This window comes from Bubalus kerabau, chromosome 23 (genome assembly GCF_029407905.1).
Source record: "Bubalus kerabau isolate K-KA32 ecotype Philippines breed swamp buffalo chromosome 23, PCC_UOA_SB_1v2, whole genome shotgun sequence".
In the NCBI taxonomy this organism is placed as follows: domain Eukaryota; kingdom Metazoa; phylum Chordata; class Mammalia; order Artiodactyla; family Bovidae; genus Bubalus; species Bubalus kerabau.
Window position 1 is genome coordinate 35,043,598 of NC_073646.1, and position 23,287 is coordinate 35,066,884.

A 23,287-nucleotide genomic window follows, 5' to 3' on the forward strand; every position below is an offset into this window, starting at 1 on the left:
TACAACCATAGAAGCCACAGCAAAGAGAAGCCTGCACACCGCAATGAGAGAGTAGACCCTGCTTGCCATGAGAGAAAAGCCTGTGCAGCAAAGACACAGCACAGCCAAAAATAAATAAATAAAATTATATTTAAAAAAGCACAAGCCACCAAAGAGAAAACAGATAGATTGAACTTCATTAGCATGTAAAAGTTTGTGCTGTGAAGAACACTATCAAGAAAGTGAAAAGACCAGGGAACTATAGGCAGTCTCTTGTAATAACCTATAATGGAACATAATCTGAAAAATAATATATATGTGTGTGTGTATAACTGAATTGCCTTGCTGTGTACCTGAGACATACTTCAATAAAATATGTATACTAAGAAAACAAACAAATAAATAAAAAAGGAAAGGGAAAAGACAACTCACAGAAAAGAATAAAATATTTGTGAATCATACATCTGATAAGGGACTTGTACCTCAAATAGGTAAAGAACTTTTATAACTCAATAATAAAGAGACAAATAACCTGATTAAAAATAGACAAAGGATCTGAACAGATGTTTTTCCAAATAAGGTACTGAAATGACTGATAAGCATGTGATAAGATGCCCAACATCATTAGTCATGAGAGAAATGCAATTCAAAACCACAGTGAGATAGCACTTTATACCGACTGTAATGGTCCTAATCAAAAACACAGATAAAAATAGGTGTTATGGGGATGTGGGGAAAATGGGACCTTCATGCAGTGCTGGTACCAACGTAAAATGGCACAGCCGTTTTGGAAAATAGTCTGGCAGTTCTTCAAAAGGTCAAGCATACAACCCAGCAATTTTTCTCTAAGGTATATAACCAAGAGAAATGAAGACATACATCAACGCAAAACTTTGACATAATGTTTAGAGCATTATTTATAATAGCTCCAAAGTGGAAACAACCCAACACCTATCAACTGATGAATCGTTAAATAAAATGTAGTAGGGATTCCCATGTGGCTCAGTGGTAAAGAATCCTTCTGCCAAGGAAGAGATGCAAACACGATCCCTGGATCAGAAAGATCCCATGGAGGAGGAAATGGCAACCCACTCCAGTACTCTTGCCTGGGAAATCCCATGGACAGAGGAGCCTGGTGGGCTATAGTCCATGGGGTCACAAAGAGTCAGACATGACTTAGTGACTCAACGACAACAAACACCCATGTAATTGAATATTGTTACTCAGGTGCTCAGTCGTGTCTGACTCTTTTTGACTCCATGGACTGCAGCCTGCTAGGCTTCGCTGTCCTTTACTATCTCCTGGAGTTTGCTCAAACTCATGTCTATTGAGTTGGTGATGCCATCCAATCATCTCATCTTCTGTCACCCCCTTCTCCTCTTGCCCTCAATCTTTCCCAGCATCAGGGTCTTTTCCAGTGAGTCAGCTCTTCATATCAGGTGGCCAAAGTATTGGAACTTCAGCTTCAACATCAGTCCTACCAATGAATAATCAGGGTTGACTTCCTTTAGGATTGACTGGTTTGATCTTCTCGCTGTCCAAGGGACTCTCAAGAGTCTTCTGCAGCACCACAGTTTGAAACATTATACATGTTTCAGTGTATCAATTCTTCAGTGCTCAGCCTTCTCTACCTCTAACTCTCACATCCCTAGGTGATTACTGGAGAAACCACAGCTTTGACTATACAGACCTCTGTTGGCAAAGTGATGTCTCTGCTTTTTAATACACTATCCAGGTTTGTCATAGCTTTTCTTCCAAGGAGCAAGCATCTTTTAATTTTGTGGCTGCAGTCACCATCCACAGTGATTTTGGAGCCCAAGACAATGAAATCTATCACTGTTTCCACTTTTTCACCATCTATTTGCTGCGAAGTGATGGAACTAGTGGCCATGATCTTCATTTTTGAATATGGATTTTCAAACCAGCATTTTCACTCTCCTCTGTCACCCTCATCATGAGGCTCTTTAGTTCTTCTTCGCTTTCTGCCCTTAGAGTGGTATCCTCTGCATATCTGAAGTTGATAACAATAATAATCATAGCTGTCTGTATATATTTTTTGAAATATGTGTGGTACTAGGAAAATCATAAGACCAACTGTTCTATCCGTAAAGATTTTATTCTTTGATAAAGAAAAAAGAAAAATAAATTCATATTTCCTAGCTCTGTCCACTGAAAAGGCCCAGAAAAATGACCACTTACGGTAGCAATGAGCAATCCTAAGAGGCCCAGAATGTGGTCTCTAAATACTATTTCCCACTAAAGAAACCAGAGAACTTTGAAGAAAATGACTTATTTCAGTTCTGGGATCGGAAATATCCAAGATAAGCACAAAAGCAAAGATGACCGCAATTGTGCTAAAGGGGAGCAGGAGTCCAAGTGAAGAGGGCCTCACTGACTAAAGACTGGACAAGGTTTGGGGGGTTAGAACTTGAACATATCTTTTGGGCAGTGGGATACAATTCAACCCCCAACAGTCATTTCAGGGATGAGGAAAAAAGGAAAAAACTCACCCAGAAAACTAAAGGGAAAAAAAAAAAAATGAATCAAGTAATTAATCTGGCTTTCCTGTGCAAACTGTATCCAGGGCAACCGAGTAGTTGCCAAGGGAACCTTCCCCTCCATGAATTTCAACTAATAAATAAGACAGAGATGATGAGATCATAATGTTCCATTTTTCAACCTCTTAATGAAATAATGGATCCAGGCAAAAATCATTTCGTTCGATATCACAAAGAGAGAGAAAAACAGGGGCATGAGATTCCTCCTAATGGAAGGTCACAGTGACCCCAGGAAGTAGTCTTTGCAAAACACTTAAAGCCGAAACAGATTAAGCCACTAACCATAGGTTTCCTGGAACTAGAGGGGACAGAGGGATACATTAAATATTAATAGTACCCCAGGTAGTCGATCTGCCATGTAGGAACTTTACGGGGTCAACAACCCAGTCTCTTCAAGCAACGAATTCCAAGGGAAAAAAAATAAAGAAAGAGGGAGGACAAACAGTAGTTGAAGGAAGAAGAGACTTAAAAGGCACATCACCACTGCGATGTGTGGACCTTGCTTAGATACTGATTCAAATAAACCAACTGTAAAAGATATATGCATGGATGCATCTAGATTAAGGGCTAACTGGGGAAATCTGACACACAGACTGGCCATCTGATGACATTCAGGGATGATTAATTATTTGCAGAGACATGAACAGACCTAGAGATTGTCACGCGAAGTCAGAGAAAGACAAATATCATATGATATTGCTTATATGTAGAATCTAAAAAAAATGGTACAAATGGGCCTGTTTACAAAACAGAAATGGAGGCACGGATGCAGAAAACATCTGCGTGAAAGGGAGAGGTGGGGAGGAATAAATTAGGATGATGGGATTGACATACACACACTATATATAAAATAGATATTTAACAAGAACCTACTGTATAGCATGGGAAACTCTACTCAATACATGGGAATAGAATCTAAGAAAGAGTGGATATATGTATATGTATAACTGATTCACTTTGCTGTACAGCAGAAACTAACACACATTGTAAATCAACTATATTCCAATAAAGATTAATTTTAAAAAATCTTTACTTCTCCCAAAAAAGACATATCAACCACTTATGTATGTACCTTGTTAAAATATTGATAAACCAACTGTTAAAAAAATATTATGGAGTAATTGGATAAATTGGACATGGACTGGACATTTAGTAACATTAATGAATTAATAATTTTTTTAGCTATAATGGTATTATAGTTGTGCTTTTAAAGAGAGTCCTTATATTTTTTACACAATATTTACAGCTGAAATGATATGATGTCTGGGAATGGCCTCAAGACACTACAGACTGGAGAGGGGGTGAAATGGAAAGACACACATATGAAGTTTGATGTCATAAACTGATGATTGTTGAGCTGGGTGGTGAGTAAATAAAAGCTCACTCTGCTCTTCTCTCTATTTTTGCACATGTTTAAAATATTCCATAATACAAAGGAAGACAAAAGCAATACAGTACTTAGCGATAAAAATATTGCAAAAATAAACAGTATGGAAGTTTTGTAGATGTCACAGATGGTTGCTTCTGGCTTGTGATAAGATTTCCAACGATGACATCATACACAGTTTCCAAAAGCGCTCTATTAAAACCCTGAGACATCCTAAATATGTATGTGCTGTGGATGTACTGCAGCTACCCTCCTGAAAGATTCAAAATACTGCTCTAGATATACACACGTTGGAATAAAACTGTTGCATGAACTGTGAGAGTGAGGGAAGCAGTATTCTTGATCAGTATATTCTTTCCTATGAAGGGTGCAGCTACATGGAAGTTAAGGATTGTAAGAAAGAGAGAGAGTAAAAGAGACTTAAGAAGCACTGCTGTGTTGGAATAAAATTGTTGCATGAAATGTAAGAGTGGAGGAAGTAGTATTCTTCAGTTCAGTTCAGTTCAGTCGCTCAGTCGTGTCCGACTCTTTGCGACCCCATGAATCACAGAACGCCAGGCCTCCCTGTCCGTCACCATCTCCCGAAGTTCAGTCAAACTCACATCCATCGAGTCAGTGATGCCATCCAGCCACCTCATACTTTGTCATCCCCTTTTCCTCCTGCCCCCAAGCCCTCCAAGCATCAGAGTTTTTTTCAATGAGTCAACTCTTCGCATGAGGTGGCCAAAGGACTGGAGTTTCCGCTTTAGCATCATTCCTTTCAAAGAACACCCAGGGCTGATCTCCTTCAGAATGGACTGGTTGGATCTCCTTGCAGTCCAAAGGGACTCTCAAGAGTCTTCTCAACATCACAGTTCAAAAGCATCAATTCTTCGGCACTCAGCTTTCTTCACAGTCCAACTCTTGCATCCATACATGACCACAGGAAAAACCATAGCCCTGACTAGACAGACCTTTGTTGGCAAAGTAATGTCTCTGCTTTTCAATATGCTATCTAGGTTGGTCATAACCTTTCTTTCAAGAAGTAAGTGTCTTTTAATTTCATGGCTGCAATTACCATCTGCAGTGATTTTGGAGCTCAAAAAAATAAAGTCTGACACTGTTTCCACTGTTTCTCCATCTATTTCCCATGAAGTGATGGGACCAGATGCCATGATCTTCATTTTCTGAATGTTGAGCTTTAAGCCAGCTTTTTCACTCTCCTCTTTCACTTTCATCAAGAGGCTTTTTAGTTCCTCTTTACTTTCTGCCATAAGGGTGGTGTCATCTGCATATCTGAGGTTATTGATATTTCTCCCGGCAATCTTGATTCCAGCTTGTGCTTCTTCCAGCCCAGCGTTTCTCATGATGTACTCTGCATATAAGTTAAATAAGCAGGGTGACAATATACAGCCTTGACGGACTCCTTTTCCTATTTGGAACCAGTCTGTTGTTCCATGTCTGGTTCTAACTGTTGCTTCCTGACCTGCATATAGGTTTCTCAAGAGGCAAGTCAGGTGGTCTGGTATTCCCATCTCTTTCAGCATTTTCCACAGTTTATTGTGATGCACACAGTCAAAAGCTTTGGCACAGTCAATAAAGCAGAAATAGATGTTTTTCTGGAACTCTCTTGCTTTTTCGATGATCTAGCAGATGTTGGCAATTTGATCTCTGGTTCCTCCGCCTTTTCTAAATCCAGCTTGAACATCTGGAAGTTCACGGTTTATGTATTGCTGAAGCCTGGCTTGGAGAATTTTGAGCATTACTTTACTAGCGTGTGAGATGAGTGCAATTGTGTGGTAGTTTAAGCATTCTTTGGCATTGCCTTTCTTTGGGAGACATTGTACAGGAGACAGGGATCAAGACCATCCCCATGGAAAAGAAATGCAAAAAAGCAAAATGGCTGTCTGAGGAGGCCTTACAAATAGCTGCGAAAAGAAGAGAAGTGAAAAGAAAAGGAGGAAAGGAAAGATATAAGCATCTGAATGCAGAGTTCCAAAGAATAGCAAGAAGAGATAAGAAAGCCTTCCTCAGTGATCAATGCAAAGAAATAGAGGAAAACAACAGAATGGGAAAGATTAGAGATCTCTTCAAGAAAATTAGAGATACCAAGGGAACATTTCATGCAAAGATGGGCTTGATAAAAGACAGAAATGGTATAGATCTAACAGAAGCAGAAGATATTAAGAAGAGGTGGCAAGAATACACAGAAGAATTGTACAAAAAAGATCTTTATGACCAAGATAATCACGATGGTGTGTTCACTCACCTAGAGCCAGACATCCTGGAATGTGAAGTCAAGTGGGCCTTAGAAAGCATCACTACGAACAAAGCTAGTGGAGGTGATGGAATTCCAGTAGCATTCTTAGTCAGTATATTCTTTTCTATAATAAATGCAACTACATGAAGATGAAATATTATAAGAAAGAGAGACCTAAGAAGCATTGCAACTGAGTGTACTGTGTGGGCCTATTCAGGGGTCTCACTGGAACAAATCAATGATAAAAAGATATTTTTGAGATAACTGAGAAAACTGATAACTTACGAGATTCTAAAAACTTGTTGATTTTGAAAGATGTTGTAGTAGTCATTATGATTATATCATAATGAAGACTGCCTTTATAATTATATTATCCCCAAAAGCTTTATTTATTAAAGACGTAAAGAAGCAAAACACAAAAGATCACATATTGTATGAAATATTCAGAAAAGTAAACCCAAAGAGACAGACAGCAGATTAGTGGTTAATGGTGAGACTGCTTAATGGGAGTAAGGAGTTTATCTGGGGCTGATGAAAACAGTTTGAAGCTAGACAGAATGCGTGGTTGTACATTGTGAATATATCCAATGCCACTGAATTGTATACACTTCACAACGGTTAATCTTATGTAATCTTTACCTCAATTTCTAAGATATTTATTTATGGCTGTGCTAGGTCTTTGGTTGGAGAAGGCAATGGCACCCCACTCCAGTTCTCTTGCCTGGAAAATCCCATGAACGGAGGAGCCTGGTAGGCTGCAGTCCATGGGGTTGCTAAGAGTCGGGCACGACTGAAGCGACGCAGCAGCAGCAGCAGCAGGTCTCTGGTGCTCTGTGTGAGCTTCCCGAGTTGTGGCAAGCGGGGGCTACTCTTCGCTGTGGTGCTCAGGCGAGGCGGTGTTCACTGCAGTGGTTTCTCTTGTTTCAGAGCCCGGGCTCTAGGGTACATGGGCTCAGCAGCTGTGGCATTGGGCCTGCTTGCCCCATGGCATGTGGAATCTTCCTGGACCAGGGATTGAACCTGTGTCCACTGCATTGACAGGCGCATTCTTAACCTTTGGACCACCAGGGAAGCCCTTATCTCAATTTTTAAAAGAGAAAAAGATGATATGGGAGAGATGAACAGGTGAACACAAAGAAAACGAGATTGTCCAGGCACTCTTAATGACTGGAGCTAATGATGGGTACTTGAGGTTTCACTGTACTGTTCTCTTGATGTGATACAAGTTTAAAATGTTCTGAAATAGAAAGGTGTGTGTGTGTGTGTGTGTGTGTGTGTGTGCATTTATGAGGAGGATTTCAGTAATAATAAAGCCACTGGTGTCAAAGATTCAGGAAGGCATTTGGAAAAATTAGTTTCATGAAATCAGAGAGTGGGAAGTCCAATATTTGCAAATTAATAAATTGCTATATATATACATTATAACATGCAGTTTTAAAAATGAGCATATACCTACATTAATAAATAATATTTTATAAATAGTACAAGTATAATATTATAAACAAGCATCATTCTCCCTAAAAGTTTCTATATTCAAGTTGGGAAAAAGACTCTTTATTTTAGGCTTCTTCAGAAGAACTTGGTGTGGTCTTGTTATATCCTAACATTTAAGCTGTATTTCTGTGATGAACAAGAGGATCTCATCATTAGAAAGAGATCCTTATTCCTGGAGCAGAACTACGTCTGAATATTTCTGCAGAGCCTGGGTGACTCGAAACCAACCAAACCATTTGGCTTCGAGTCCTTGCCCATCAACCACCTCACTTTACCAACCTGGTTTTCGTGCTGAATAATTCTGATCTTCCATCCACAAAAAAGGTAAATTCAGGGACTTCCCTGGTGGTCCAGTGGTTAAGACTTCGCCTTCCAATATAGGGGGTGCAGGTTTGATCCCTGCTCATAGAACTAAGACCCCACCCACATGCCTGCAGGCCAAAACATCAGAACATAAAACAGAAGCAGCATTGTAACAAATTCAATAAACACTTTTTAAAAAGTTCAAAAGTCCCCCAGTGAAGTCCATTAACTTCGTTAAACACCCCCAAATGAGATTTACCTAGAGCCTGCTTTACCAATACAGGGACCCAGTTCCCCTCATATTATTCACCTTTCATTTCTGTGTGTTCCTCAAGGGCTGCTTCTCATGACTCAGGTGAATTTCTCAGTTTCTTGCCCTCTGGCCTTCTGACCACATCTGTGTCTTATGAGATGACCATGCCCTGGCTCCCCTTTTCTGACAGTATTCTCCACAGCTCTCAGCTCTCTGACTCCCGGAGAAGATACAGTTTTTCTTTGACCCCATATATCTCTCAGTTCCCCACAGAGCAGCTGGGATCATACTGTAACATCTAACAAAACTATGTATATTGAACGTTGGGCTTCCCTGGTAAAGAATCCGCCTGCAAATGCAGGAGACATGGTGTTGATTCCTGGTCTGGGAAGATCCCACATGCCTCGGAGCAACTAAGCCCGAGCGCCACAACTATTGAGCCTGTGCCCCAGAGCCCAGGAGCCCCAACTACTGAAGCCCAAGTGCCCAAGACCCCTTGCTCCACAACAAGAGACGTCACTGCAATGAGAAGCCCTCACACCTCAACTAGAGTAGCTTCTGCTCTCTGCAACTAGAGAAAAGCCCATGCAGCAAAGAAGAGCCAAAAATAAAATAAATGAATAAGCATTTAAAAATAGTATATTGGACATTAATGGATAATAATCCATAGCAGGGTCTGCAGATTTGCTTTTGTAAAAGGTCAAATAATAAATGTTTTAGGCACTGTGGGCCACGGACAATCTGTGTCACATATTCTTTTTGACTGATTGTTTGTTTTGACAGCCTTTGAAACATGGAAAACCCCATCTTAACTCCATGGGCTGCACACAGTGGCCTGCAAGGGATTTGGCTCACAAGCCATCATCTGCTGACCCTGATCCACGCCCTCCCAGCTGAGCCTTGGAAGGGACGGCAGCCCAAATCCACAGGGGTCAATCCACCCATAGCCTCCTTTCCAACTCCATTCTTGCCCAACTCCCAGCCTCAGCCCTCGCAGGAGCTGGTTTCTGGAGAAATTGTGTGCATTAATCAGGATTCTCAGAGAAACAGAACAATAGAGTGTTTTTATCTATAGCTATATAAACAGAGATAGAGATTTATTTTGAGGAATTGGCTCACATGACTGTACAAGTCCAAAATCTGTAGGACAAGATGGCAGGCTGGAAGTTCAGGCTGATGTCACAGTGTCAAGCTGAAGTTTCACAGGGCAGCAGACGGAAAGCTCAGAGAGGATTTGTGTATTGCAAGGAGAGTTCCTTCTTTCCCAGAATCCTCAGGCTTTGCTCTTAAGGCCTTCAACTGATTGGATGATGCCCATCACATTATAATGCAAAGAGCTGACTCACTGGAAAAGACCCTGATGCTGGGAAAGATTGAGGGCAAGAGGAGAAGGGGATGACAGAGAGATGTGATGGCTAGAGAGCATCATTGATTCAATGGACATGAGTGAGCAAACTCAGGAGATGGTGAAGGACAGGGAAGCCCAGTGCGCTGCAGTCCATGGGGTCACACAGTTGGACACGACTTAGCAAATGAACAGCAACATCACATTACAAAGAACGATCTGCTTTATTCAGTCACTGATTTAAATGTTAATCATGGCTAGGGATGTCCCTGGTGGTCCAGTGGTTAAGACTCTGCACTCCCAAGGCAGGGGCCCAGGTTCGATCCCTGGTCAGGGAACTAGATCCCACATGCCGCAACTAAGAGTTCCCATGCTGCAGCTAAAGATCCTGCATGCTGCAGCAGAGACCGGACATCCCAGTGCCGCCACTAGGAGCCGGTGCGGCCAAATAAACAAATAAAAGTAAATAAGTATTTTTTTAAATGTTCAGTTCAGTTCAGTCACTCAGTCATGTCTGACTCTTTGCGACCCCATGAATCACAGCACGCCAGGCCTCTCTGTCCATCACCATCTTCCGGAGTTCACTCAGACTCACGTCCATCGAGCCAGTGATGCCATCCAGGCATCTCATCCTCTGTCGTCCCCTTTTCCTCCTGCCCCAATCCCTCCCTTAACCACCTCTAAAAAATACCTCCGCAGCCACATCTAGACAGGTGTTCAACCAACACCTGGGCATCTTAGCCTGACCAAGTTGACACATAAAATGAACCATTCCATTGCCTGAGCCTCAGAGCGTAGGTTCAGCGGGCCTGAGGCCAGGGAACAGAGAGAGACCTTTGCTCTCCATCAGTCCGAGCCCTGTCTCCCCAACCCCCCACCACCATTTACTGTCCAAGGACTGGCCTCTTTCCAGGTTGTCTTACAGTGAAATTTCTACCCCTTCCAGAGGAAACACAGCTCCCACTGACGCTGATAAAGGACACTTCCTTAGTACTGAGTCAGAGTAATGAGATCTTTATTTTCATTTCAGCTCTGCTGTGGGGACTGGTTTTTCACCAGCTTGGAGCCTCCTGCTAGACTCAATACACAGAAAAACCTTGTAGAACAAAGTAGATGTTCAACAGATGTGTTACTTTAGCTTTCAGTTCAGATCAGTCGCTCAGTTGTGTCCGTCTCTTTGCGACCCCATGAACCGCAGCACACCAGGCCTCCCTGTCCATCACCAACTCCCGGAGTCTACCCAAACCCGAGTCCATTGTGTCGGTGATGCCATCCAGAAAATAGCTATGTGATCAGAAAATAGCTTTATTTCACTAGGCCAGGCCTCCCTCCCCTTGTGCGCCTGAGCTCTGTGTCTCAGTGTCCATGTTTGGGCCCAAAGAGCAGTACTGACGTGTTGGTAGCTTGGGCCCAGAGTGGAAAGTTAGGCTTCCTTTCTAGTAAGGAGAACTTATCACTGACCAGTGTCACACCTGCCAGACGCGGTCAGAATTCTATCTATCCTCGAAACGGTTCTAGGTAATTTCGCCTTCAAGCATCTTTGCTGTCGACATCTTTGCCACAAACATTTTTGCTACAAACATTTTCACCACACACCTGTGTGTGCTCAGTCACAGTATCTCCAACTCTTTGTGACCCCATGAACTGTATCCAACCAGACTTCCCATGGAAATCTGTCCATGGGATTTCCCAGGCAAGAATGCTGGAATGGGTGCCCATTTCCTCTTCCAGGGAATCTCCCCAACTCAGAGATCAAACCTGCATTGGCAGGCAGATTCTTTACCACTGAGCCATCCAGGAAGCCGCCACATCGCTAATTGGCTTTGAAAGATAAAATACAGTAAGTCCCCTACATACAAATGAGTTCTGTCCTGAGAGCATGTTCGTTAAGTCCAATTTGTTTGTAAGTCCAACGAAGTTAGCCTAGATACCCAACTAATACAATCAGCTATATATACTGTACTATAATAGGTTTATAATAGTTTTCAAACAAATAATATATACATAAAAAACAAACAAAAAATAAAGAAAACATTTTTTAATCTTAGAGTATCTTGGAAAGTACAATAGTACAACAGCTGGCATACAGAGGCACATCTGCTTCTTTGAAAAGTTCAGAACTTGACAGTTTGTATATAGGGGACTTACAGTAACTGGTGATGCTTCGGTTTCAATTGGCTGAAATGTGTTAGTATTTCTTCCAGTTAATGATGTTAACTGATGGCTTTATCAAGCTGATCGATGACAATGATTGGCCCCAAGAGCTGGGATTTTTTTTTCTTCTCCCCCACTCAAAGCTTGTGGGATCTTTGTTCCCCAACCGGGGCTTGAACTTGCGTGCCCTCAGCAGCGAAAGCAGAGTCCTAGACACTGGGCCACCAAGGAGTTCCCCAACAGCTGGTTTCTTATTTTTAAATATACCATGTTGGAGGAAAAAGAGGCTGAGGGCCTTAAAGGCTCAGAGTTGAACCCCCATTTCCCACAGAACTTTGGAACATCTATCATCCCGGATATGGACAACACAGCAAGAACAAAAACAGTGCAGAGGCTTTCCCAGTGCAGTCTGGAGCTGTTACAAACACACACCCCAGCGTCTGGAAACTGACACCTCCCTTGAAAATAGAAATTTTAGTGAAAAAGGAAAAAAAAGTATAATGAGAATACGAATCAACAAGCAGAAAAATGCATGATGCTATGAACGACGTACGTGACACTATGAGAGACAAGGGTTTAGGCACAATCCCGAATAACTTATTTGTGCAGTTTTGTCACAAACTTACACACATGTTCAATTCATTCAAGTGTTTTGTATTTTGCAATAAAGTTTTTTTAGTTGGATTTTGTTATTCAGTTTTCGTGTTTCAGGGTGTCCTTTTTAATGTCCCTCTTTCATTTTGCACTGTTTTATCTTTTACAGCAAAATTGCCTGATGACAAATTTGTTCTTTTTCAGTCTCTCAGTCACGTCCAAGCCTTTGTGACCTCCGTGGACTGTAGACACCAAACTTCTCTGTCCTTCACCATCTCCCGGACTTTGCTCAAACTCATGTCCATTGAGTCAGTAATGCCATCCAACCATCTCAGCCTCTGTCGCCCCCTTCTCCTCCTGCCCTCAATCTTTCCCACCATCAGGGTATTTTCCAGTGAGTAGCCCTATGTGGCAAAAAAAATAAATAAGTTGAAAATGTTTGCAGGGAAAATGCTTGTGGCAAAGATGTCTAAAGCAAAGAGCTTAGAGTAAAAATAACAAGCTCTGCTCACTATTGGCCAAGTCTGTTCTGATTGGACATTCTCTCCCAGCCTGTCCATATAGAGGGCAGCCTTGAAGAGCCTGGTGCTTCTGCCCATGATTCAAAGAGGACTTCCTGTGAAATAAAGATGGGTTCTCTTTGTGGACAGGAATTCTCAACTCTTTAGCAAGAATGAAGTTTATCTAAATTTAGGCTGTCAGCAGAGTTGAGGTTTACCACAGAGCTGAACTCTAGTGGAAAGGGAACATTTTGCTCTGGGGAATTCTCAAAGGATTGAGATAGGGGTGTGTTTGTGTGTGTGTTTGTGTTTGTGCTTGTGTGTGTGAGTGTGTGTGTGTGTATGTTTTGGTCTGGGGAATTGTCAAGGGATTGAGATAGGTGTGTGTGTGTGTGTATGTGTGTGTGTGTGTGTGTGTTTTGGTTTGGGGAGTTGTCAAGGGATTGTGATAAGGGTGTGAGTGTCTGTGTATCTGTGTATGTGTGTGTGTTGAGAAATTCAGTTGCAGCTGGAAAGAAGGTAAAGGAAGAGGAAGTTGGATCAAAATGTATAGGAGAAGTTGTGGTTGGGACACAGTCAGATTGAGAGTTTGTTTCTCTGTAAGGGATGGTGACCTTGGTTGGCAGCATCTCAGACCCGGATCCAGGTCAACATGTGTTCATGTCAGTGAAGGTAACTGAGAAATGTGAACCTCTTGTTAGCACTGGGCCACGAGAGTGGAACAATATTTGCCCTAAAGTTGCTCATGTTTGCCCAAAGAAGATGATTTTTAAATTTCATTTCATAATCAAATAGCATTTTATTAAGCCATTTCTAAAATCCTCCTGGCAAAAGTTCCCTAACTGGGATAGGGGGAAATTCCTTGATGTCTGGACTTCCTCCTAACCCAATACTCACCAACACACAATGGCAGAACAGGAAGGGTTAATCATGGTATACACTCCCACTCAAACAGGAGAAAGATGGAAGGCTGCCGGCCTGGGTTTGGGGAAAATTCTTTGGGTATTGTTTCTGTCTCTGGAAGGGTCTCCCTAGTCCATTGTTCCCTGCGGCTCTTGAATTTGCTCTTGAAGAAGCTCTGTCTACACCATTACACCCACCGGCCTTATCTGAAGTAAACTTTGGACCACAAGTTCTCTGTGGAAGCTGAGTAGCGTTCTCAGTTTCCTTCTTGCCTTAGAATGTTGACGCGTCCCAGGATTATTTCAAACACTGAAATACTTCTGTTTTAGTTCAGATGGATGGTTCTTTTGATGCTACAACTTTCTCAAAAATTTAGTTAGCTTCATGAATATGTGTCAGATGCAACCGAGAGAAACCTAGTCACGGCCCCAAATTCTGTCTTCTCATTTCTTTATCCCAAAGCCAAAAATTCATTAGCTAAGTCAACTTCCTTCCCAGTTAGTTCAGGTGATAGTTTTGACAAAGGTTTTGCCACTGTGCAACACAAACTGCCATTTTTCTCCTGGATCTCCGATGACTGCCAATGCAATTTATTTTTAGATTTTCATATTTCTAGGTACCAATTTTTGTACAGGTCATTATTCGCTATAATATTACAATAACCACCCATAAATCTCAGTTGCTTACCAAAAGAAAAAAGTAAAGGCAATTTCGTGCTCACTTTACGTGTTATTCTATGGTCAACTCCGCTATGCTCACATATCCCAGGCTGCAAGAACAGCTCATATCTGAACAAGCCAGGTTCGTGGCAGAGAAAAAGGACAAATACGGATGGTCAGATCAGATCAGTCGTTCAGTCGTGTTCGACTCTTTGCGACCCCATGAATTGCAGCATGCCAGGCCTCCCTGTCCATCACCAACTCCCGGAGTTCACTCAGACTCACGTCCATCAAGTCAGTGATGCCATCCAGCCATCTCATCCTCTGTCATCCCCTTCTCCTCCTGCCCCCAATCCCTCCCAGCATCAGAGTCTTTTCCAACGAGTCAACTCTTCACATGAGGTGGCCAAAGTACTGGAGTTTCAGCTTTAGCATCATTCCTTCCAAAGAAATCCCAGGGCTGATCTCCTTCAGAATGGACTGGTTGGATCTCCTTGCAGTCCAAGGGGAGTCTTCTCAAGAGTCTTCTCCAACACCACAGTTCAAAAGCATCAATTCTTCGGCGCTCAGCCTTCACAGTCCAACTCTCACATCCATACATGACCACAGGAAAAACCATAGCCTTGACTAGACGAACCTTTTTTGGCAAAGTAATGTCTCTGCTTTTCAATATGCTATCTAGGTTGGTCATAACTTTCCTGCCAAGGAGTAAGCATCTTGTACGCACGTGATTCATTAACTACATTCAATAAATGCACATCCTGACTCTAGGAGTGTGGAGAGAATAATCTCCTCTAGGGAAAAACAGTAAATCTTTGGAACAATAATACAACCCATCACGGGGCCAATGAACAGAACTCTTTTTTCTTTTGGCCTCCCCTCACAGCACATGGGACCCTAGATCCTTGACCATGGATTGAACCCATGCCCCTGCATTGGAAGCACGGAGTCTCAACCACTGCACCACCAGGGAAGTTCCAGAACCTTCTGTTTTAAATTTAATTTATATTCTACATTGGGTTGTGGTTGATTTATCCCAACCCAGGGATCGAACCCAGGTCTCCCGCATTGCAGGCAGATTCTTTACCATCTGAGCCACCAGGAAAGCCCAACTTCCACAGACATACAGCAAAGTGGTTCAGTTATACATATACGTATTTCCCTTCTTCTTCAGATTCCTTTCCCATGCAGGTTGTTACAGAATGTTGGGTAGAGTTCCCTGTGCCATGTTGCTTATCTATTTTATATGTAGCAGTGTATGTATGTTAATCTCAATCTCCTGATTTATCCCTCCCCTCCCTTCTTTCCCCTTTGGAAACCACAGGTTTGTTTTCGAAGTCTTTGAGTCTGTTTCTGTTTTGTAAATAACAGAACCCTCCTTCTACCTGAGTTCTGAACTAAGACAGAAGACAAAGGAGACAACATATAGACAATCAAAATAACTCCTTTAGGGGCTTGGGCTTCCCTGGTGGCTCAGACGGTAAAGAATCCGCCTGCAATATGGGATACCTGGGTTCGATCCCTGGGTTAGGGAGATCCCCTGCAGGAGGCATGGCAACCCACTCCAGTATTCTTGCCTAGAGAATTCCCACGGACAGAGGAGCCTGGTGGGCTACAGTCCATGAGGTTGCAGAGTCAGACACGACTGAGTGACTAAGCACACACCACTGGTGGTCCAGTGACTAAGACTTCGAGCTCCTAATGCAGGGGTCCTGGGTTCAATCCTTGGTCTGGGAACTAGATCCCACATGCCACAACTAAGACCCAGTGCAGACAAATAGATAAATAAATATATATTTTTTTAAATGACTCCTTTATCACTAATATAGGCTAGATTGGAGAATGGCAGCTTGGTATAAGAGCCATAATGGGATCAGATATAAAAGCCCAGAGTTAACAACCTTGCTGCCCAGTCGCTGCTTTGCTGGATGGGGCAGGCTTAGGCAGGGAACCTGTTCTTAGAAGAACAGAAAATATATTCCAAGGGAAAGAATCAGCTCTAAAGCAAAGGAAAAGAGGGTGGGTGGTGAGGGGAGACACTTGAATTCTCCTTCAAACTTTCCAGGCAACTGAGTTATTCCAACTTCTCTGGAACAGAGTAAGTGGACAGACAGAGGAAGGCCAGGAGTGTAATGCAAATGAACTTCCACCACGTGGAGGGAAACATCAGGAGTAGGCAAGAAACACTTATGAAGTTAAGTACCTTTCAGATGAGGAAACAAGTTGGTGAAAAGCAGTAACTTACTCAAGTCCCAAGTGGGCAGCTGAGTATCACTCAACTTTGGGGAGGGAGGAACTGATTTCTACCTAAGAGACCGGAGGCTTCCCTGGTAGAACAGTGGTTAAGAATCCGCCTGGGGCCACAGGTTCAATCCCTGGTCCGGGACGAATCCACATGCCGCCACAGAGCAGCTAAGCCCATGTGCCACAGCTACTAAAGCCTGTGCTCCACAACAAGAGAAGCCGCTGCACCAAGAAGCCTGGGCACGCCCACAAAGAGTAGCCCTAATCTCTGCAGCTAGAGAAAGCCCACAGCAATGAAGACTCAGCACAGTCAAAACTAAATAAATAAAACCAAATAGATATTTTTTAAAAAGAGCAAGAGAGACCAGACTGTGCTTCATGGAGAGGAATTTGCCATCTGGGTAGGAAGGTTAAGGTTTGAAGAACATTTTCTCTGTGCCTTCATGTATCCAAATTTGTATCTGCTGATTTCATATAAACCTTCTCTTTGTGTTTGATGAGCCTATATAGTTTTAAACCATCCCCTGTCCACTCCCCAGAAGGGCCATTCAAGAAACCAAAAATCAGCCCAAAAAAAAGAAAGAAAATTGGTTCATTCTGAATAAGAACAGCCTTGCTGGGACTTATTAGGCCTACTTTATAGGCCCAGAGGAGCTGAAATGATGCCTGAAAGCCAGACATAGGAGGCTGGGCTGGGATATAAACCCTGGTCTTGTAGTTCCCATGCAGGGTTTCTTCTCTGCTTCACACTGTCTCCTCCAACGAGGGCTTAAATGTCTCAGTGCATGAGGCCCACGCCCCAGTCCCTGGAGGATGGCCTCCTGGCTGATGTGATCATAGGATGCCAAGCCAGTGTCAGGCTGACCCACCCAGGGGCCTGGAAGGGGAGTCTGCGTTCACCAGGCAGCAAAGCAGACACAGCGGCGGGAAGCCATCACAGACATACAATTCCACAACCTACTGCCTGGGAGTGGGTCAGAGTCACAAACCCTTTTCAAAAGTCTCCCCTGATTTGCCCCAAGACAGAGCCAAGGCAACACATGTGAGTTGTGATCCCTCCCGATTCTTGTTGCCTCATTTACATGAGTTTTCTCTCCTGACTCATCCCAGGAGTGGGGATGGAGTCTGTTACCAGGGCAACTGGAGGAGAATTTCCCTGGGTTCTCCCCTCCCCCGTTCCCTTTTCCTTCTTCAGTTCAGTTCAGCTCAGTTCAGTGTCCGACTCTTTGCGACCCCATGTACTGCAGCATGCCAGGCTTCTGTGTCCATCACCAACTCCCAGAGCTTACTCAAACTCATGTCCATCAAGCCGGTGGTGCCATCCAACCATCTCAACCTCTGTTGTCCCCTTCTTCTCCTACCTTCAGTCTTGCCCAGCATCAGGGTCTTTTCCAATGAGTCAGCTCTTCGCATCAGGTGGCCAAAGAATTGGAGCTTCAGCTTCAGCATCAGTCCTTCCAATGAATTTTCAGGACTGATTTCCTTTAGGATGGATTGGTTTGATCTCCTTGCTGTTCAAGGGACTCTCAAGAGTCTTCTCCAACACCACAGTTCAAAAGCATCAATTCTTGGGTTTCCTTACTCTTTCTGCCCAAAGAACTGCAAACCAAGCCATCCTTCTGCTTCCCTTTCTCTCTTACTTTGCTTCATTTTTCAAAGTCTGAATCCTCCTATGAGATCAGATTGACCTTTGTCATCTCCCCCAGCCAACTCACTTAGGACTTTGTTTTCCTCCAGCCAGTGGGTACCTTTGCCATCTCCTGTATAGCAAGATCTCTCTCGGATTTCTCCTTTGGGTTCCTACGTCCCAACAGTGAGGAATTCAGAGTTAGGGTTACTTCTGGGGGTGAGGAAGTTGCAGGTGGGTTTTGAAAGAAAACGCCCCCCTCTCTTTTTTGGGAGGAGATTGGTCTATTCTTGTGTTGTGGATATTTGGTCATCCCTCTATTGGTACCTCTTGCCTCTCAGGCTCTGGAGGTGTAATGGCTCTTAGTCATTCCCAGCCCTGGGGTACCTACCTGCCTACCTGGCCACATCTTTACAAATAGTCCCTTTACCAAGTTTCCCTTAAGGGTCCCATTTTTTTAAATAGAGTCTTGGAGGTTTTTGTTTGTTGTCTAGAGAAGCATGCGAGCTTCTCTAATTGCATCACACAGGCTTTGTTGCCCCGAGGCATGTGTGATCTCAGTTCCTAGACCAGGGATTGAACCCTGCATTGGCAGGCAAATTCTTAACCACTGGACCATCAAGGAAGTCCCAAGAGCCTCATGGCCCCATTTTGAGTCTGTCTGTCATCCTTTTACTCAGGGTCTTGATAAGAAAGACAGACCAGCAGATTTCAGTGGTTTGACCCAATGAAAGTTTATTTCTTGTTCATGTCACAATCCACTGTGGGAGGAGATGAGGAAGTTGGGCTAGATAGCATAGAAGGAAAGTTGTGGGTGGAGGTTTATTTCTCTGGAAGGCTTAGGGTACATTGACCCGAGTTGGCAGCTGGCAACACCTTGGAAAGTGACTTTGCAGGTCAATGTGCGTTGGCTGTAATTGAAGACGTGTCAATTACAGAGAAACAGGAACCTTTTGTCAGCCCTAAACTGCGTAAATCTAAGAGTAATTGCCCCAAATGTGCTGATGCTTGCCCAAAGAAAATAACTCGGATTTGATAATCATTTACTTTAATCCACAGCTACTAAGCATAAAGCAATGTATTCAGCTTTCTGGGATTTATCGGTTTGATGCAGACATAGGGTCTGCCCACAAGAAACCTGAAATTCTTTCATACTTAAAAATTATATTTTAAGTTTACACACAAGAAAACTTATTTGGGGGGGCATACAATCCTATCCATTTTTAGTTTATTTTTTCATTTGCATTTTTTGAGCACATTCTTTCTTCCCTGCAATATAATTCACATACCATAAAATTCATCCACTGTTTAAAGTATAGAGGTCAGTTATTTTTGGTTCTTTATTCTTTAATTATTTGTAACTTTTTGGCCATGCTATGTGACTTATGGGCTCTTAGTTCCCCAACCAGGGATCAAACACAGGCCCACAGCAGCGAAAGCACTGAATCCTAACCACTGGGCCAGCAGGGAACTCCCTCAATCATGTTTAGTATGTTCAGAGTTAGGCAACCATCACCACTAACTCTAAAACACATTTTATCACCCCCCAAAAGAGACACCATACCTCATTCCCTCATCCCCTCTCTCTCCCCCATCCCTTTGCAACCTCTAACATATTTTCTGTCTCTGAATTTACCTACTTTGGGCTTTTCAAAAAAGGGGAATCACACAATATGATCTCCTTTTGAACTTGTTCATAATGTTTTCAAGGCTCATCTATGTTACAACTGTTTCAGTACTTCATCCTTTTTTACAGTTGAATATTTCACTGTATTTATTTTGTCTACCACACTTTGTCTACCCATCTATCAGTAGATGGGAATTTGGGTTGTTCCCACATTTTAGCTATCATGAATAATACTGCTATGTTCATGCCTATACAAATTCTTATTTGAACGCTGGTTTTTCAGTTCTCTCAGGTTAGGTACATAGGGTTAAAATTGCTGAGTCATATGGTAACTCTATGCATAGCTTTTTGAAAACCTACCACTATTTTCCACAGTGGCTTTAGTATTTTACATTCTCCTCAGCAGTTATGAGGGTTCTGACTTCTCCACTTCCCCAGTAACACTGCAATTTCCTTTTTTTAAAAAAAAAAATTATAACCATCCTGGGGATGGTAAAGTGGTATCTCAGTATGGTTTTGATTTGCATTTCCCAAAAGATTCATGATCTTAAGCATTTTCTTATTGTCCATTTGTATACCTTCTCTGGAGAAATGTCCATTCATATCCTTTGCCCAGTTTTTAAACTGGGTTGTCTTTTTATTCTTAAGTTATTTGTATATCTGACTCTTTGAGATCCTTTAAACTGTATCCTGCCAGGTAAGACTACTGGAGTGGGTTGCCATTTCCTTCTCCAATGAGTCTTCCCAACCCAGGAATAGAACCCATATCTTCTGCATTGGCAAGCGGGTTCTTTACTGACTGAGCCACCAGGGAAGCCCCAGATCTTTATGGGGTACCATAATTCATGGAAGTATTGCCCTTGATTTTTCTCTTTCTCTTATTCTGCATACCCACTCCATCAGCTAACTCAGGTGCCACCTCCAGATTGTATTCCAAATCCATTTATTTTTCTCCACCTCAGCTGCTGTGTCCAGCCATGGTCATCTCTCTCCAAGGCATCTTTTTTGTTTCATTTTTAACATTTTATTTGTATTCAAGCATTTCACAAAATGGCCATGATCATTAGTCATCACAGAAATGCAAATTAAATCAATGAATACATCCTGGTATTGACAAAGATGTGAAGCAACTGGAATTCATTTTTACTGCCGGGAGGAGTATAAAGTAGCCCTACCACTTTGGAAAACTCCTAAAATTAACTCTATCTTTATGCATTGGGTTTTCTGGGAGGCACACTCTGAGAGAGAGGTGGTCATTTATTGGGGAGTGCTCTTGGAATCAATATCTATGCCAGGGAAGGAAGCAGGATTGGAGAGAAAAACTGAGGCAAAATGAGCCTTGGTGAAGGTCTGTAACCAGACTCAGATTCGGCCACTCACCACTCCATAGCCAATAAGGCAAGCTTTGGTCAAGAAGAAAGTTACTTTACTTAGGGTGAACTGATAAGTTCAGAGACCAATCCTGAAGATTCTGCTCAGCCATGATAATCTTCAAAGGGAAAAAGGAGAAATGATCTCAATTAATCATTAGGTGCATAAGTGTATGTGTTACATTGGTTCAGTTGTGTCCAACTCTTTGTGACCCTATGGACCGTAGCCCACCAGGTTCCTCTGTCCATGGGATTCTCCAGGCAAGATTACTGGAGTGGGTTGCCATGCCCTCCTCCAGGGGATCTTCCCGATCCAGGAATCTAACCTGGGCTTCCCACATCGCAGGCAGATTCTTTACTGTCTGAGCCACCAGGGAAGCCCACATATGGATCAGAGGGACACAAACATTCAGGCCATGGCAAATAGTTTAAAATTTTAAATATATCCAAGAGTTTACAAAGGAATGAGCCCTCCCAGACTTAGTCCCCAGTCATTCAGTTCCTCTCCCTGGAAGCCTCAAAATTATTCCACACAGAGTAAGGTATCTTTTTCTCCCCAAGTCTTTATATTTATGGTAGTACGGTATATCCACTGATATTAACCTTGCCTCTCCACTCAAGAAAATATTTCAGATATCATCCCATACTGATACATAGCTTTCTCAGTTTTTTTTTTTTCTTTTTATGGTTATAGAATATTCCTTTGAAGAATGAACCATTGTTTATTAATCATTCTTTCCATGATGGACATCCGGTTGTTTCCAGTATTTACTACTGCGGTAGATAATGTTTTATGTAAGACATATTCCATGGATGTCAATAGGTCAGTAGGCTAAAATCCTAGAAGTGGAAATGCTGGATCAAAGATGAGTGCATTAGTCATTTTGCAAGATACTACCATATTTCCTTCTACAGAAATTCCACCAACTTTCAATCTTCCCAGTGTCTGAGAGGGCTCATTTCCCCACTTTCTAAACCATAAATGGTTCAGGAAAATCTGGTTTAAGCCCTCTAAACTTTCCACTTTCTTGGAATAAGATTCACATTGCTCACCACAGCCTGCAAGGGCTTCCACTGTTTGACTGTTGCCAACCTGGCTTCCCAGGCCCTGGTGAAACCAGGTGTTGGGAGAGATCCAAGGTAGATCATTACAGAAACAGCGATGCCAGCCAGAAGGCGTCCTGGGACCAGCGTTCTGTTCTCTGGGGGCATGTGTATTTAGGGAGTGGGCTTTCTGCTGTGTGCCCCACTCCACGAGTGTGGGAAAAGAGAGGTGGGGTAGGCTGGCACGGCACATGAATGACATGGAAGGCTGAAGCTTCATTACCTTGGGGGCATGTTGGGGGCCATCCAGGATTTTGGACTTACTCAGGTGTCCCCAGATTAAGCCATCCATCTAGATGTGAGCTACTTCCCCGAACAGCCGGCAAGGGGGCAGTATTCTGCTTCGGATTTGGCCTCTTTGCCAACAAACTTAAAGGACTCGTGCACAGAACTGTCCACCAGGGGGCAGTAATGATACTTTTGAACTGTGGTGCGGGAGATTTTTGAGAGTCCCTTCGGTTCAATTCACTCAGTCGTGTCTGACTCTTTGTGACCTCATGGACTGCAGCACGCCAAGCTTCCCTGTCCATCACCAACTCCCAGAGCTTGCTCAAACTCATGTCCATCGAGTCAGTGATGCCATCCAACCATCTCAACCTCTGTCATCCTCTTCTCCTCCTGACTTCAATCTTGCCCAACATCAGGGTCTTTTCTAATGAGCTGGCTTTTAGCATCAGGTGGCCAAAGTTTTGGAACTTCAGCTTCAGCATCAGTCCTTCCTATGAAGATTAAGGGTTGACTTCCTTTAGGATTGACTGGTTTGTTCTCCCTGTAGTCCAAGGGACTCTCAAGAGTCTTCTCCAACACCACAGCTCAAAAGCATCAATTCTTTGCCACTCAGCTTTCTTTATGGTCCAACTCTCACATCCATACATGACTACTGGAAAAACCATAGCTTTGACTAGACGGACCATTACCAAAGTAATGTCTCTGCTTTTTAATATGCT

At 42.8% G+C, this 23,287-nt stretch overlaps 1 non-coding gene across 1 annotated transcript; it reads left to right on the plus strand.

Moving 5' to 3' along the window:
- The first annotated feature begins 9,824 nt into the window (after positions 1-9,824).
- TRNAG-CCC (transfer RNA glycine (anticodon CCC)) lies at positions 9,825-9,896 on the plus strand. Its single transcript has one exon. It is a non-coding gene; the product is annotated as a tRNA-Gly (tRNA).
- The last annotated feature ends 13,391 nt before the right edge of the window (positions 9,897-23,287 follow it).